The following is a 16,177-nucleotide window of genomic DNA, read 5'->3' as shown; positions in this document are numbered from 1 at the left end:
CAAAATTGGCCTTGTTTGATGAGAGGAATGGGCAGGAACATTGTCACAGTGGAGGACTCTCTGGTGAAGCTTTCCTGGGTGTTTTGCTGCTAAATCTTTGGCTAACTTCCTTAAGACAATCTCATAAATAGCAGATGTTATCGTTCTTTGTCCCCATGCCCAGAAAATCAACAAGCAAAATGCCTTGAGCATCCCAAAAAAACTGTTGCCATCCCCTTTGCTCTTGCTTTCTTTGCTGTGACTAGGCCACTCCCACCTCTTTGTAGCCATTGCTTAGATTGTGCTTGGTCTGCAGGATTGTAGTGGTAAATCCATGTTTCATCTCCTATTACGATTCCTTGAAGAGACGCTTAAGGATCTTGATCCCACTTGTTTACAATTTCGATTGAAAACCAACTGTGCCCATGTCTGCAGCTGATCTGGGTGCAGTGGTTTTGGCACCCATCAAATGAAAGTTTGCTCAGCTTTTTTGGTCAGAATGGTGTAAGCCGAACCAATTGAGATGTCTATGGTGTTGGCTATTATTTATGTAGTCCCCTTCAATTAGGGCATGAACAAGATTAATATTTTCTTTGCAAATCTATGTAGATGGCCTGCCACTTTGGGCTTCATCTTCAACATCATCTTGGCCCCTTCATAAACTTAGTTATCCGTTTGCAAACTGCTGATTCTGATCCCTTCTGTAAATCAGGGATGCACTTTTGATTCGAGGGTATTTTCTCTTCCTGTCATTGAATCAAATTCTTGAAATAGATAAAATATTTTTTTTTACTTTTTATATTTTATCTTTATACTTTTTATTTTTAAATGAATATTATATAGCTTTGATAATTGTGATAAGGGGACTTCAAAAAGTTTGGGGAATTATTCCCATAAACTTTTTGTAAAGTGTCAGTGATTTCACCATTCTTTCACCCAAGCCTCACCATAAGTTTTATGTTTGTTCTTGCTTCCATTTAAATGCAGAATTTATGTTGGTCTGATAGGGACTCTTTTCAAATTGATGTCTTATACTTCTTAGTGCCTCAAAGTAGATCCTGCTCAGACATGTTATAACAAGTTAGTATGGGCTTATTTTGGGGTAAAAAAATTTGAAATTCATGCATAGTTTTATTATAATGCACATTATAATATAATACAATATATGATATTATAATATATAATATCATATATGACCATTTTGAAGACCCTGCATATGCCTTAAATAAAACAACATCATTATTGCCTTTAAAATATATGTTATATTATTTTTTATCCACTTGTTCTCTTACATACATGCATAACTCTCAGTTTCTCAGGTTCTCTGTATTATGGGGAAATTTAAATTTTACTATGTTTATAATATTTCTTAGTCACTGAGGATATATCTTCATTTAGTCATGTTACCTTTTATTTCTCCCATTTTGACTATAAAATTTTTGCATATGTCTGTCCTTTCTTATATATAGCAAGCAGGGGTCCAGATGAGTAAGTACTTTGTGAAAGTGTGCATGGTTATTTTAGGATTAAGGAAGACCTAGAATTCAGGCTTTCTTTCTTTCCTTTCCTTCCTTTCCCTCCTTCCCTCCCTTCTTTCTCTCTCTTCTTTCCTTCCCTCCTTCCTTCCTTCCTTTCTTTTCTCCCCTTTCCTTTCCTTTTCTCCCCTCTCCTCCCCTCCCCTCCCCTCCCCTCTCACTTCCTCTCCCCTCCCCTTTCCATCTGTCTGTCTCCTGCTTGCTTGCTTTCTTTTCCTCCCTCCCTCCCTTTCTTTTTTCTTTTCTCTTCATCTCTTTTTCTTCTCTTTTTAGATGGAGTTTCGCTTTGTCACCCAGGCTGGAGTGCAGTGGTGCAATCTTGGCTCTTTGCAAACTCTGCCTCCTGGTTCAAGCAATTCTCCTGCCTCAGCCTCCTGAGTAGCTGGCATTACAGCTGAGTAACCCAACAGCACACCTGGCTAATTTTTGTATTCTTAGTAGAGATGGGGTTTCACCATGTTGGCCAGGCTGATCTTCAACTCCTGATCTCAAGTGATCCTCCTGCCTTGGCCTCCCAAAGTGCTGGGATTACAGGCATGAGTCACTGCACCCAGCCTGTACTTTTTTTTTTTTTTGAGACGGAGTCTTGCTCTGTCGCCCAGGCTGGAGTGCAGTGGCGCCATCTCCACTCACTGCAAGCTCCGCCTCCCGGGTTCACACCATTCTCCTGCCTCAGCCTCCCGAGTAGCTGGGACTACAGGCGCCCGCCACCGCGCCTGGCTAATTTTTGTATTTTTAGTAGAGACAGGGTTTCACCGTGTTAGCCAGGATAGTCTCGATCTCCTGACCTCATGATCTGCCGATCTCGGCCTCCCAAAGTGCTGCTTTCTTTTTTTAATCCAGTGTTTTTTCTAGTATATCCCACTGCTTTTATTTGCTAAGTTACAGAAATGTGTGTGTGTGTGTGTATATATATATATAGGTCTTAGTTTGGGCTACTATAAAAGAGTACCATAGATTGGGTGACTAAAAGAACACTTATTTCTCACAGTTCTGGAGGCTGGCAGGTATGAGATCACAGTGCCAGAAGATTGGGTGTCTAGTGAGGACCATGTCCTGGTTCATAGATGATGGCTTCTTACTGTGTCCTCAGATGGTGGAAAGGGGCTAGAGAGCTCTCAGGGGTCTCTTTTATGAGGTCACAAATTGCATTCATGAGGGCTTCACCCTCATGACCTGATTACCTCACAAAACTCCCACCTCCTAATACAGTTCCAGTGAGGGTTAGGATTTCATGTATCAGTTTTGTGAGGCAGAAGCATTCAATCCATAACAATGTTATATATAATATATAACTTATATATGTAACTTAGCAATTAATATGTATACATATTTAAATGTGAATATAAATATTTCTGGGACTTGTTTTTACTAGGCTTTAGGAATAAACCTGATTTGTTTTTAATGATTTGACTAAAACCATCTCTTTCTTACATTTTGGAGAAACAAATCACTTACAGTAATTAAACTGCCATTAAACGTTGGAAGGAATTCTCATGTAACTTACTGTTATGAAATTCCCTTTTGAAATCAGTTTTTTAATAACTTCCCCTATTTCTTTCTATAATGTTACTATATATTTACTTATATCCATTTTAGTTTTATGTTATAGTTTTCTTTCCAAACATGTAACTGAACACTAGTTTCAGATCTGTAAAAACGTGGTATTATTTTATTAGACTAATTTGTGTTTTCTTAATTTTATGATTAAGCTTTTGGATTATCATATTGGTTTTGAGAGAGAGAGAGATTGATTTTTTTATCAACTCATTTTTAAATTTCCATTGTTTCTAGTTTCCCTTAACTTAGCTTGTTTTATAGTTTTTCTTAATAGTTTATCATAACACATTTGTTGTATTCGAATAGTTTGATATTGGTGTTGTGGGATTAGGGATTTGATCTTATTCCCTAAATGGAAATTTGGCCTAAATTTCTTTATCTGTTTTACTTGAGAGTGTTTAGGGAGGCTGAAGATTTTATTAAATGTTCATTGTGATGTGTCTTAATTATCTGATTATGATTATAATTCATCTTACGTCCTTTAGTAAACTTCACAGGAGGCCTACTCTGAGTCTGTGGCCTTTGTCCTCTGCCTGGCAGAAACCCGGGGTTTAGAGCTTACCCCTGGAGGCCACTGCTGGGATGAATCCTGGCCCCTCCACTCTTGCTGAGTGACCTCGGACAAGATCCTTCACCTCTTTAAGCCTTGCTTCCCTCCTCAGTGAGATGGGGACCCCAGTAGTACCTTGGCGCAGTTTAGCTGTTAGGGTTCAGTGAGGTGACCCCGGAGGCGTGTGCAGCACAAGGCTTGGAGTGAGTGCCGAGTCGTTGGCTGGAAGGACAGTAGCACTGCAGTGTGACTGTCCTTAGGGCTGCGGCCAGAGTGGAGGGGATTTATTGACATAAGGCTTCCCAGCTTCAGCTTTTAGTGTGTGGCATTGTAGAGAGAACATTGGACTAGAAGTCTGTGAATCTGGTTTCTAGTTTTGGCTCTGCCATAAACAGCAACAATTATTTCCCGATGTTGCTTTCACGTCAGGCAGTCTGAAGGAGCTCAGAGACCTCAAGCCGGTGGGCCTTCTCTGGTGTTCTTTTTATTCACCTGGATGTTAGGTGGTTGGAATAAGTCAGGGTTTTCTGAAGCACTGGCCCCAGCTCACTGATTGATGGTCTGTTAGTACATGTCCCGTGAAAAGAGGTTCTGTGTCGGGTTAATTGGAATATCCTGGGACTTCTCCCAGGCTTTAGTTTTGCACTGTGATTCTCCAAGGGGAAGATGAGAGTATGCAGTTAATGCCATGTTTAACCAGTTTTTCTGACCAGGAAAATTCCTGTTTATACTGTAGCCTGTGAGACTAAAAGCTTCAGTAGAACGTACTTTGGGAAGCAGTCGGCTAGGTAATTTGTGAGATCTCTTCCAGCTTTCAAATGTTGTGGTTCTGTGAATATATTTTAAAAGCCACTTAATTTTATACTTGAAAAGGATGCATTTTCTGGTTTGTGAATTATATCTCAATAAAGCTTCAAAACTCACTATATATCTCAATAAAATCTTCAAAACTAACTCCCTGGGATTATTTCTGCTTTTTACAACTTGGCTTTAATTCTTCATTTTAAAAAATTGGCTGAGCACTGTGGCTCATGCCTGTAATCCCAGCACTTTGGGAGGCCAAGGCAGGCATATCACTAGGTCAAGAGATCGAGACTATCCTGGCCAATATGGTGAAACCCCGTCTCTACTAAAACTCAGGAAGCTGAGGCAGGAGAATCCCTTGAACCCAGTAAGCAGAAGTTGCAGTGAGTTGAGATGGTGCCACTGCACTCCAGCCTGGCGACAGAGAGAGACTCTGTCAAAAAAAAAAAAAAAAAAAAAAAAAAAAAAAATCCACATAGCCTCTTCCCCATTGAACACCCTTTACAGAGAGTGTCATTCAGGTCTAGGAAATATTCAGTGTATGGTTTGTTTCTTATACCAGTCTTGATGCATATTAGATCTTCTCAGCTTTCTAGGTTTATCTGTTTGTCTTGAAATGCTGTCTCCATTGGAGTTGTGTGGCTGTGTTTGTAGACTAGTGTATTCTGTATTTCTATTATTTGTTTTTCTGAGTTAATTCTTTGCATTATCTTCTTCACTGTTATTTTTAATTCTTTGATAACATCTTTAACATAAGCACATTTCTTTTCAACTTACTGCTCTGTTTCACATACATTTTCCCCATCATTTTAAAAGGCATTTTGGTATAGTGGAGAGAGCACCAGGCTCATCTCAAAATGGGGTCTTCAACTTACTGGCCCAGCCCAGCTTTCTGAGCCTGTATCCTCATCTGTAAAAATGAAGGCAGTACTTCCCGTTAGGAGACGGTGTCAGCCTTCAATAGTGCAGCCTGGGAAGGGTAAAGCACTAAGCACAGGGTTCGTTCATCAAGTGCTCCTTTCCTATCTGGACAGAATCGTGTCTGAATTGTAAATCCCACTATGAAGTCCTTTCCATCACAAATGTCAAAATCCTGTCATAACTGTTGAGAGACCAAGGAAATTTTGTAACTGGTGCGTTTTTCATTTCCTCTACCATTAGTGGTGGATTCAGTTGCATAACTCATTTTTCAAGGGGATTGCTATTCATTCATGTGGAGATGCTGAAAACATAACTACTCTATCCATTATTTGTACATAATCAAGTATTTATTGGCTATGCTGTGAAAGGCCTTCTGGGGATGAAAATTCCCTGCCCACAAGAAACATGCAATTCAATTATGAAGAAAGCGTTGTGCATATACTAAAAAGCAAGAAAAAGAAAGCGCCAAGTGAATGGGTGGTTGCTGTGGGTGGAGACGACTGGAGAGGTGGGGCCCGTCCTTAGGTTGAGGAGGCCGTGGAACGGGGAGGTCCACAGTGCTGGCTCTGGAGTCAGACTGAGCAGGTTCCCGTTTGGGCTCCACCTCAAAGGCTATGTGGCCTTCAGTGAGGCCTGGAGATTGTACTCCTGGCCAAGGAGGAAGGTTTGCCCTCTTACCAGGCACAGGGTTAAGAGCACCCCACATGTTTTGGCCCCTCTGATTAGGATGATGAGACCAGGATAAGCTTATTAAAGCAGCTTTGCTGAAAGGCTCTTTACCTAGGCCAGTGTGGTGGCTCACGCCTGTAATCCCACCACTTTGGGAGGGCCGGGTGGGAGGAGTTCGAGACCAGCCTGGGCAACATGGCAAAACCCTGTCTCTACAAAAAATACAAAAGTTAACCAGGTGTTGTGTGCACATAGTGCCACCTACTTGGGGGGCTGAGGTGGGAGGATCCCTGGAGTCTAGGAGGCAGAGGTTGCAGTGAGCCGTGATCGCGCCACTGCACTCCAGCCTGAGCAACAGAGTGAGACCCTGTCTGGGAAAAAAAAAGAAAAAGAAAAAAAGGCTCTTTACTTAGCCTCTCCTTGCTCCACATCAGAATGTTAATTTCCAGCTGCCTCATTCTGTCTAAATAAGTCATATTCATTTGAGAATGTGGTGAAGTTCAAAAGTACGTCAAGGTACAGATAGACATCTTGCGTTCCAGAAATATATACTATTTACATTTGCTCAATACCTGACTATTGACTATAATTATCAGGTGGGGATCTGTGTCTTCTAAACAGTCATTCACAGTAGGCACTGGAGGTGTTCTTGTTGGAAATTATTTATACAAACCATGAAAGGACAAATGGAGACATGCGGAACATCCTTGTGGTATGAAAATCTGTGTGTAATTTACTTATCTGCCATTGGTCTGCATAGCCAGCAGTAACAAACAGCTCGCAGGTGGTCTGGTTCTTGGAAACTCACTGAACTCCCCTGCCTTGTCTCCTATAGGGCATATATTTCAAGGTCAGCATCAGCTTTTGTCTGCTGTATGTATCTCTTTCACATGTGATGTTCACATTCAGAGTCACTTTCTTATACTATATGGAGTTTTATGAATGAATTAGGAATTTCAGAGGCCACTTCTTTCTGCCCTTCCCACCTGCCCCTCCTCCTGCCCCAGTCTCAGCCAACGCTGTTTTTCTCCTGGACGGTCACATCATCCTGACTCCCTGCTTTTGCTCTTCTTGCCCTGCAGTGTGTTCTAACATATCTGTCAAAGTAACTTCATTAGTAAAATTTAGGTTACATTACATCATGTCTCTGTACAAAACCCTTAAATAACTTCCCTTCCCATTCAGTGCGAAATCCCAAAATCACTTTTTTTTTTTTTTTTTTTTTTTTTGAGGTGGAGTCTCGTTCTGTCACCTAGACTGGAGTGCAGTGGTGTCATCTCAGCTCCTTGCAACCTCCACCTTCTAGGTTCAGGCGATTCTCCTGCCTCAGCCTCTCGAGTAGCTGGAATTACAGGCACTTGTCACCACACCTGGCGAATTTTTGTATTTTTAGTAGACACTGGGTTTCACCATGCTGGCCAGGCTGGTCTTGAACTCTTGACCTCAAATGAGCCACCCACCTTGGCCTCCCAAAGTGCTGGATTATAGGTATGGGCCACTGCACCCAGCTCCAAATCCCACATTCTTATAATGGTCATCAGGGCCTGCATGAACTGACCGTCTGTTGCCTCTGCAGCCTCGTCGCCCACCCACTATGGCCATCCCCACTCCACCCCTGCCTTCCTTAAACGCCCAGGGCACAGGGCTGCCTCGGGGCCTTTGTGCTTTCTGGGCCCTGCCTAGGACATTTTTACCTGTGATACCTGCTTTCACCAGTACCTCACTTCCTTGAGTTTGTTCAGAGTCACCTCTCAGGGAGACCAGCCACCTCATCCCTACCCAGAGACTTGTCTCGGGACACTGCATAAAGGGCTTTCCTTATTTGTTTATTGTCTGCCCCTCCCCGTTAGAATGAGAACATAAGATCCATGAGGACAGAGACTTGGTTTGGGCCACTGCTGTATCTCAGATGCCTAGACCAGTGCCCAGTGCTTAGAGCAGGGTGTGTATGTGTGGTGTGTGTGACTGTGCATGTGTGTGTGATGGATGAATACAAAGTACAGTCTCTCGTTCTTTTCCTCTCAGTTGTGCTGTGATGATGGTTATGTTTCTATAGCTCCTGGACTCTTGTCAGAATGGGAGCAGCCATATTTATGGCATGTGGAAACAGCTCCCTAATTATGCAAATTTCGTGAATTCCACATCCCCAGTAGTAGTAAAAGCTCCATCTCCCCCATCAAGGACTTTCTAAACATAACTCTAAAATCAAAGCATATTAAGAAAAAGATGGATAAAATTGATCATAAATTGATCAAAAGATTGATAGAATTGACATAAAAATAAACTTCTGTATTGTAAAAATATTATAAAGTTCAAAAAAAGAAAAAAAAAGAAACCCTGGATGCTAACCTACTAAAGGTTAGCATCTTTAATGTAGAAAGAGTTCTTTCAAAATTAGGACATAATGGAAGGATAATAAATAAAAGCACAGAAAAAGAAAAATGCCAAAACACCTAAGCTGGGTAGTCAGGAAATAAGGTATACACATGGCCAGTAACATGTGAACCTCGCAAAAATCCAGGAAATGCCAGTTAAAACAACATGGAGAAATGGTTGGCTAATACTGAAAACATTCAGTGTGAATAAAAGATATAGGGAAATTGACCCTTTACAAACTGTTGGTACATATGGAAAATTACTAAAATCTTTATGGCTGGTGATCGGGTATTTATACAAATTTCTGTTATAATTTGCCAACCTAAGAGGGAAATAGGCATGCATATATGAAATACCTATGCGTGCACACACACGCCTGCACATACACATACACACGCACACACACTTGTAGGCAGGCACCACACTGGCCCACCTTCATCACCTGTGAGAACTCCTGGGGTGGCTTCTGAGTGGGATGTGGGGAGCACTGTGACTTGCCTCGCTGGACAGGTGCTCACCCTTGCCCTTACACCGGAGAAAGACACTTCCATGCCACCACATAGGTGATGGTGGACGGAGGTGAATGGATCCCCAAAGAAGGGACACCCCTGACAGTTGGTGTCTTGGTTTCCTATGGCTGCCGTAACAAAGTATCACAAACTGGGGACTTAAACAACAAAAGTGTATTGTCCCGCAGCTCTGGGCTAGATGTCCAAAATTAGAGTCAGCAGAATTAGCTCCTCTGAGGGCTGTGAGGGAGAACCTGTTCCATTCGTCTCTCCTGGCTTCTGGGGCTTGCTGGCAAGCTTTGCCATGTCCTGGCCTGTAGAAACGTCGCCCCGTCTCTGCCTCCACCTCTGCATGGTGTTCTCTCTTTGCGCTGGCCTCTGTGTCTGCATTTTCCCCCTTTATGAGTGCATGAGGACCCACCCTACTCCAGTGTGACCTCATCTAAACCTAACTCATCACATCTTCAACAACCCTGTTTCCAAATAAGGTCACATTCTGATGTAGGGCTTAGGACTTTAACATGAATTTGGAGGGACACAATTCAGTCCCTAATGGTTGACAACCAGTGCCAATTAGTGTCTCGCCACGGGCAACTGGACGTTTCACTCCCTTTTTATGCAGATGCCATCGGTGCCCTGGTCACCTCCAAGCACACCACCTACATGTTCTTCCAGAGGTCTCAGAACAGAAAGATTCTCACACCATATTAAAATGGGCTGGAATCACGCAGTTTACTGAATTGATGTAAATCGCTCAGTGAATAGCCTGGGGAAAGAGAAAGCATCAGTTAGTGCTCTCAGGAGAGGCTGCAGGCTGGGTGGGTGGGAGGACTGTGCAACCTGGGTGCTGGGGTGTGCAACATGCAGTGTCCTCCCCTCCCTTCCTCTGCACATCCCTCTTCCTCACTGACATGTGGTTAGAAGGACCAGCGTTGTGTTTGAGAGAGGGGGCCTGCAGGTGGAGGGCATCCTGGGCTGTGGCACATAATTGATCAGAGAGACCCATGGGGATGAGTACACCTGGCCATAGTGCAGTAGACTGATGGACATCCATGGGTTGTTTTGTTTTGTTTTGTTTTGTTTTGAGATGGAGTCTGGTTCTGTGGCCCAGTGCAGTGGCACTATCTCGGCTCACTGCAACCTCCACCTCCTGGGTTCAAGCAATTCTCCTGCTTCAGCCTCCTGAGGAGCTGTGATTACAGGTGCATGCCACCACGCCTGGCTGATTTTTGTGTTTTTAGTAGAGACAGGGTTTCACCATGTTGGCCAGGCTGGTCTTGATCTCCTGACCTCAAGTGATATGCCTGCCTCAGTGTCCCAAAGTGCTGGGATTACAGGTGTGGGCCACTGCGCCTGACCCAGCCATGAGTTTTATTGGTGTTTTGCTGGGCAGAGGATACCTGGTGCCTGAATGGGTGTCACCAGTGGATGGTCAAATTAAGACCTCATGAATATTAAGTTTCATGTATATTTAGTATGCTAAATATTTAGTGTTGTTTGTATATTTAATCTCATGCATAGTTAGTTCCCAAATGCCTCATGAATATTAAATATCTCTTAGGCCTTTCATCCTTCTCTCATTAACACACACACGTACACACACACACATCCATATGCACACTCTACTTGCTGAGTGCTTCTTTTATTCTAAATATATCCCATGAATTTTGCTATTCTAACTGATATGTTTTGGCTGTGTCTGCACCCAAATTTCATCTTGAATTGTAGTTCTCATAGTCCCCATGTGTCATGGGAGGGGCCAGGTGGAGATAATTGAATCAGGGAGGCGGTTTCCCCCATCCTGTTCTCATGATAGTGAGTGAGTTCTCATGAGAGCTGACAGTTTTGTAAGGAGCTTTTCCCCTCCTTTGCTCTGCACTTCTCTTGCCTGCCACCATGTAAGACGTGCCTTTGCTCCTCCTCCACCTTCTGCCATGATGCAAGGCCTCCCCAGCCATGTGGACCTGTGAGTCCATTAAACTTCTCTTTTTTCATAAATTATCCAGTCTCAGGTATTTCTTTATAAGCAGTATGAAAATAGACTAATACACTAACAAACTTTTGTTTTTGAGACAGGGTCTCCCTCTGCCACCCAGGTGGGAGTGCAGTGGTGCAATCACGGCTCATTGCAGATTCGACCTCCTGGGCTCAAGCGATCCTCCCACCACAGCCTCCCAAGAAGGTGGGGCTACAGGCATGTGCCACCAAACCCACCTAATTTTTTGTGTTTTTGTAGAGATGGGGTTTCACCATGTTGCTTAGGCTCTAACAGGCTTTTTACTTACTAGTTGCTTAAAACGTCTTAAAATAGAATGTGCTTATGTTTTACAAACTGCAAACTTATTTATCTAACAGATTTGAACATTCTCAAAGGCAAATGCACATCAAAGCTATAGAATTAGGGAAGAAGGGACTATTGTGTTCTGTGATTTGTCCCTGCAACAGTCACCTCTTGTCCGATGTTTAACCCAACAGATGGAAGTGACACCAACATTATCTTAACACCAGCAGACAGGGCTCTGAACTGAAACCTTTGCGCGTGTGAGCTTTTTGTCATTTAACATTAAATATGATTTGGAGATGGCACAAAAGGAAACTGCTCGCTTGGGAAGCAGAATCTTGTGTTACAGATTCGGGGAGGGCTGGAACTTGACATCCGTTTGACAATATAGTCTGAGCCAAATCCCCAAAAGAACTAGGGCTTGTTTCCATTTCTACTCTTTTCGCAACTCTAGACATGGAACCTTTTGCTGGGCAGCTGAGTTCAGCAAGTCCTCTCAGTTAGGTATTGCTGGTGAGCATTTTTCAATAGAACAATAGGGAACATTAGTAGACCCCAGGCTTCATGTGTTGACTCTGAGAATCATTCAGACTTTTTTGTATCTTCGTGTTTATATGTTGAGATCTTTATATAGGGCTTTAAAAGTACATTAGTATGGAAATATCAATAATAGCTTGAATTTTTTAATTGTGTGGAAAATGTCACCTGTAGTTGCTCCATCCTTTTATAGTACATGGTTTATTTCTCTTTGTCCCTTCTCTTGCCACAGAACATGCATGTGTTTGTTTGGATATTAGGCAAGAGTACATTCTTGTGTATTTATGATAGGATCTTAAACAGATCTTAATTATGCCTGTTGGATAAAATCTGGCATTTCTCCTAGTGAGTCTGAAACAATTGGTAGGAGACTTAATTGCCATTTACTGTGAGTGTGTGTTCAGAATGTTGGAAAACAATATTGTGGATTATTTCCCACCACTATTAACAGGTGACACTTATTTTTAAAGACAAGGTACCTTTCCTAAGAGTATTATACTTAAATGAAATTTATTTCAACATCCCAGCTGGGTGCTGTGGCTCATGCCTGTAATCCCGGTGCTTTGAGAGGCCAACACAGGAGGACTGCCTGAGGCCAGGAGTTTGAGAACAGCCTGAGAAACATAGCAAGACCCCCGTCTCTACAAAAAAAAAAAAAAAAATACCACAAAAAGTTAAAAATTAGCCAGATTCGTGGTGTGCACACATAGTCCCAGCTACTCAGGAGGCTGAGGTGGGAGGATTGCTTGAGCCCAAAAGTTCAAGGCACTCCAGCCTGGGTGACAGAGCAAGACCCTGTTTTTATAATAATAATAATAATTAAAGAAACTTAAAAATTAAACAAAATTTCAACACCCCCTGAGAATATAAACAAAGCAAATTATTTTCTAAGGTTCAAACTTGTGTTGATTATAAAGTTGGTGCTAGAATTGGGTAATATTGTCTAAAGTCTAATATTCTTTGTTACACTGTGTGGCCATTAAGAAAAATTTTAAATTATGGCGATTTAAACATTATTCAGTTGAAACGCATGGCTTTAGAAAGTGAACTAGTTATTTATACAGTTCAGAGCACAGGAAATATGAAAATATTTGCAGCTGGTTCTGCAAGTCTAGCATTATCCTGATAACCAAAGAGTAAAGCACTGAATGAAAAATGTTTGGTCATGCATTCCCAATATCGAAATTCTAAACAAGCCGGATGCAGTGGCTCATGCCCGTAATCCCAGCACTTTGGCAGGCTGAAGCAGGCGGATCACCTGAGGTCGGGAGTTCAAGACCAGCCTGGCCAACATGGTGAAACCCTGTCTCTAGTAAAAATCCAAAAAATTAGCAGGGTCTGGTGGTGCACACCTGTAATCCCAGCTAATCAGGAGGGTAAGGCACGGGAATCACTTGAACCCAGGAGGCAGAGATTGCAGTGAGCTGAGCCGAGATCACGCCTCTGCGCTCAAGCCTGCGCAACAGAGTAAGACTCTGTCTAAAAAAAAAAAAAAAAATTTAAATGATAGCAAATTAAATCCAACATTGTAATTTTAAAATGCTATACTATGACCTGGTAGGACTTATTCCAAAAAGGCAGTGTGGTTCAGCCGCAGGTAATGTGTTCCTGTTATTCCCTGCATTAAGGAAATATAATTGATAAAACCATACGGTCCTATCAATGGCATTTAATAAAATGTACTACTCGGTCCAAATTTTTTAAAAAAACTGTTAGTAAGGTATAAATGGGAAGGAAATTTCTTATTTAGTAAAAAATGGCATCTACTTGCAGCAAGCCCTATTTAATGGTGAAACCATATTTAATGGTGGCCTCATTAAAGACAGCAATGCAGCGTGCTGTTATAATTCAGTATTTTAACTGGTGCTTCTAGCCAATTAACAAACAAATTTGTTCTGGAAGAAGAGACAGTACTGTCACTTGCAAATTATTTTAATGCCTCCATGGAAAATCCAAGGAAATTAAATATATATATATATATGAGAGAGAACTCCTAAGAGGATGATATTGTGTCATACACAAAATCAACTTGCCAAAACCCGGAGTTTTCCCACATACCAGCAACACTCACTTAGAGAATAAAATGGGGCAATGAATACCTTTTAGAGTTGCTAGAAGAACTAGAAAATATCTAGGAATATACCGGTAAGAGGACAGGCTCGAATAACTGGAAAAATATGCTCCATCTTTAGTAACAATGCCATGGCAGCAGATTATGCTGATGTGAATTTGTCAATAAATATGCCCTACTTAATTTGGCAAAGGTTTGTGCTTTGTGTTCTTCCCGGCTTTTGCTGGAAGCAGATACAGCTAGCCAATATTGTTTCTCATTTTACTAGTGAGGAAACTGAGGCTTGGAGTGGTTTTTGTGACACAGTGTGTCCAGGTATAATTAATGAGGCAAAAGCCTAGATGGCACTAAGTCAGTCCTGGCCTAGTGGCTTTTTATACCAGCCCATTTTAAAGCAAATGCTTTTGAGGTCAGAGTATCTGTATTTCTTTAAAATTGAACTGTGAATCAAGTATCCAGTTGAAGATAATTCTTTCTCTGGTCCATGGTGGACTAGAGAAGACTTATTTTTTTTTGAGACAAAGTCTCGCTCTGTCACCCAGGCTGGAGTGCAGTGGCGCGATCTTGGCTCACTGCAACCTCCACCTCTCAGGTTCAAGTGATTCTCCTGCCTCAGCCTCCTGAGTAGCTGGGACTACAGACACGTGCCACCACACCCGGCTAATTTTTTGTATTTTTAGTAGAGATGGGGTTTCACCATGTTAGCCAGGCTGGTGTCAATCTCCTGACCTCGTGAGCCACCACGCCCAGCCTCTGTGAGAGTTTTTATGATGACAAATTAAGATATCCACCATGGGCTGGGCACGGGGGCTCACACCTGTAATCCCAGCACTTTGTGAGGCCAAGGTGGGCGGGTCACAAGGTCAGGTGTTTGAGACCAGCCTGGCCAATGTGGTGAAACCCCATCTCTAGTAAAAATATAAAAATTAGCCTGGCGCAGTGGTGCATGCCTGTAGTCCCAGCTACTCGGGAGGCTGAGGCAGGAGAATCGCTTGAACCTAGGAGGCGGAGGTTGCAGTGAGCCGAGATCACGCCGCTGACTGCAGCCTGGGCGACAGAGCGAGACTTTGTCTCAAAAAAAAAAAAAAAAAAAAAAAAAAAAAAAAAACTCACAGATCATTTTTTTCTTTTAAATTTTTTTAGTGAGAATGGGCATGGTGGCTTATGCTTGTAATCCCAGGACTTTGGGAAGCCGAGGTGGGAGGATCACCTGAGCCCAGGAGTTTGGGACCAGCCTGGGCAATGTAGTGAGACCCGGGTCTACAAAATATAAATTAAAAAAAAACTTTAGCCATATACAGCTGCGCATGCCCGTAGTCCCAGCTACTTAGGAGGTTGAGATGGGAGTATTGCTTGAGCCTGGGAGATTGAGGCAGCAGTGAGCCATGAATGCACCACTGCACTCCAGCCTGGGAGGCAGAGCTAGACCCTGTCTTTAAATTATATATATATATGAGAAATAAGGGAAAATCTATTTCAACTGTGCTAATGGTTGTTCGTCATAATTCCTCACTCAGTGATCAGGATAGAACTAGAATGAATTCTGTAGTTCTGCTTACTCTCGGCGTAATGCCATTGAGCTCCACAGCCTGGCCTCAGTCAGTGCTTTCACGCCTTCTGGAGGCTGCGGGGAGAACCCTGCCTTGCCTCTTCCAGCCTCTGGTGGCTGCTGGCCTTCCTTGACTTGTGGCAGCATCACTCCAGGCTCTGCCTGCACAGTTGACAGTGTCCCCTTCTCTCCTATGTGTGTCACTTTGAAGGATACATGTGATTGTATTTAGGGCCAACCTGGCTAATCCAGGATAGTCTCTCACATCTCAGGATCCTTGAGTTAACCACGTCTGCGTACACGCTCCCCAACCACGTCTGCGTACACACTCCCCAACCACGTCTGCGTACACGCTCCCCAACCATGTCTGCGTACACGCTCCCCGAAGAAAGCACACTTTAGAGGCAGTTGAGGCAGAATTTTGATTACTAGTCAGTTGTTACCTTGTTGACCATGACCAAGCTCCTTAACTTCTTTGAACTTTACTTTCTTCATCTGCAAATGGAATTAATACATGCCTACCTCAGAGAGTTTGAAAGGGTTAAGAGAAATAATTTGATTGAAATACTACCTGGATTTCTTTTTCCTTTACTGGGATTCAAAGCTTTGTTTGGACTCATCTTTTTATCTCCAGAGCCTGTCCCTGGCACATAGCGGTTGCCCAGTAAATGTTTCCTGATTAATTTTCTGTTCTCTGAAGGGCAGCGTGCTATTGCACTGTCATGTACTGTGGGGGACAGCAGGGGACGGCTCGGTGGTGATGCCCCATCTAGAAACATTCTGTATGTGAGAACTATGTCATTAATTTAGCAAAGTGAGAGAGGTGTGCAAAGCTG

The 16,177-nt window shown here is 42.7% G+C and overlaps 1 protein-coding gene across 6 annotated transcripts in view; it reads left to right on the top strand.

The window, feature by feature from the left end:
- The window catches only part of TTC39C (tetratricopeptide repeat domain 39C), a 140,632-nt gene that overhangs the window by 104,245 nt on the left and 20,210 nt on the right, over nucleotides 1–16,177 (top strand). The window lies entirely within an intron of this gene.

The sequence above is a fragment of the Macaca fascicularis genome, chromosome 18 (assembly GCF_037993035.2).
Source record: "Macaca fascicularis isolate 582-1 chromosome 18, T2T-MFA8v1.1".
In the NCBI taxonomy this organism is placed as follows: domain Eukaryota; kingdom Metazoa; phylum Chordata; class Mammalia; order Primates; family Cercopithecidae; genus Macaca; species Macaca fascicularis.
This window is presented reverse-complemented; position numbering and strand designations above follow the sequence as displayed.